Source organism: Aethalodelphis obliquidens, unplaced genomic scaffold (assembly GCF_003676395.1).
Source record: "Aethalodelphis obliquidens isolate GAN/ISIS:26980383/991018 unplaced genomic scaffold, ASM367639v1 scaffold9, whole genome shotgun sequence".
Classification (NCBI taxonomy): Eukaryota; Metazoa; Chordata; class Mammalia; order Artiodactyla; family Delphinidae; genus Aethalodelphis; species Aethalodelphis obliquidens.
In genome coordinates, this window is record NW_020837953.1 from 29,754,634 (window position 1) to 29,756,822 (window position 2,189).

The window sequence follows — 2,189 nt, forward strand, 5'->3', positions numbered from 1 at the left end:
GGAACTTTCTGATTTTAGTTTCTAATTTAGTTCCATTGTGGTCAGAACATACTTTGCATAACTTAAATCTTTTTAAATTCATTGAGACTATTTTATGGCCCAGAATAAGATATGTTTTGGTAAATATTCAATGTGCACTTGAAAATAATGTATATTCTGCTGTTGTTGGGTCGAGTGTTTTACAAATATCAATTAGTAAAGCTAGTTAATAGCGTCATTCAAGTCTTTTATAGCTTTACAAAATTTCTACTTGTTTCATCAATTATTAAGAGAGTGATATCAAAATCTCTGACTATAATTGTGGATTTGCCTAGTCCTTCTTGCAGTTCTTTTAGTTTTTGCTTCGTGTATTTTGAAACTCTGTTATTAGGGACATAAAAGCTTAGGATTCTTAAGTTTTCTTGGTGAATTGACCACTTTATCATCATGAAGTGTCCTTCTTTACGCCTAGTATAGTCTATGCTCTGTTATCTACTTTTTTTAATGTTACTGTGGCCACTGCAGATTTATTTTGATTAGTGTTAGCATGGCATGTATTTTCCAATCCCTTTTACTTTTAAGCTATCAGTTTCTTTCTATTTAAAGTGTACTTCTTGACTCCCTCAGGCTTACTCCAGGGACATTCGCTGTAAAGTGCCTGCCATTGCTGGAGGGTACATGAACGAGCACACATCCTTCCCTAGGGAGACTGCTGTCCTGTGGGACCTACACGTGGAGCTGACAGCATAGGTCTGACGGTCTCCTTTTTGTACGTGCTGACTGGCAATACTCAAACAGGGTAGAGACATTAGCGATCAGTAAGCAAGAGATGCTGCACATGCCCGAAAGAGCCAGAATAAACTGCTAAACTCCAGCGTAATTGGAAGACAGGCCACATGTCAAAGGAAACACAACCGAACAGTTTTGTTATGGAATAATTTCTAACTGATAAGTATCAGAACATGTCAGAGGTTTCCTGTCGTTTTTCAGGAATGCTAACTTGGGGGTATAAATAAATAAATAAAGTGTACTTCTTGGGACGTCCCTGGTGGTCCAGTGCTAAAGAATCCGCCTTCCAATGCAGGGAACACAGGTACAATACCTTGCAGGGAACTAAGATCCCACTTGCCACGGGGAAACTAAGCCCACACACCACAACTACTAAGCTCGTGTGCCTCAACAAGAGAGCCCGTGTGCCCACAAACTACAGAGCCTAAGTGCTCTGGAGCCCATGCGCCACAATTACAGAGCCCATGTGCCCTAGAGCTCACATGCAATAACTAGAGAGAGAAAACCCACATGCCACAACTAGAGAGAAGTCCGAGGGCTGCAACGAAGACCCAACATAGCCAAAAAAATTAAGTAAATAAATAACTTAAATAAATAAATAAATAAGTGTACTTCTTGTAGGTAGCATACGGTTGAATCATGCTTGTTTATCCAATATGACAATCTCTACCTTTTGATCAAGGTGATTAGCCCATTTACATTTAATGTGATTATTGATACAGTTAGGTTTAAGTCTCTTATTATGCTGTTTGTTTTCTATTTTTTCCAGCTGTTCTTTGTTCCCTCTTGTCTCTTTTTCTGCCTTCTTTTGGACTGAGTTTTTTTGTGATTCCATTTTATCTTATTTCTTGATGTATTAGATCCATCTCCTCATCACGCTAGTGGTTTGCTTTAGGGTTTATAGTATACATATTCAACTTATCAGTCTGTGTTCAAGCGATATCACACTACATCATGTAGAGTGTGAGAAACTTACAACAATGTACTTTCTTTTTTCCCTTTCTGGCCTCTGTGCTATTTTTTCTCATATATTTTACCCTATGTGTGTTATGCAGCCTACAAAACATTGTCATTACTTTTGCTTTAGAACCAGTCAATTATCTTTTAAAGAGATTTAAATAATAAGAAAAAAAGTCTTTTATTATTTACCCATGTATTTACCATTTCCAAAGATCATCATTCTTTGTGTGGATCCCGATTTCCATCTGGTATGATTTTCCTTCTGCCTGAAAGACTCCCTTTAACATTTCTCATAGTTTAGGTCTGCTGGCGACAAGTGTTTCCAGAACCTGGTCCTCAGGTCTTTTGCACTCAAAAGTCCAACACCACAATTTCCTAAGGTTAACACTCTCCAAAAATTTAAAGTGAACCAACATTTGCTGTCGGTCTGAAGTGGGGGAATGGAGAGCTGGATATAAACA

The 2,189-nt window shown here is 38.0% G+C and overlaps 1 non-coding gene across 1 annotated transcript; it reads left to right on the forward strand.

Annotated features, from left to right (window-relative positions):
• The first annotated feature begins 597 nt into the window (after nucleotides 1-597).
• On the forward strand, nucleotides 598-725 carry LOC113622472 (small nucleolar RNA SNORA49). Its single transcript, XR_003433517.1, has one exon. It is a non-coding gene; the product is annotated as a small nucleolar RNA SNORA49 (small nucleolar RNA).
• Nucleotides 726-2,189: the final 1,464 nt, after the last annotated feature.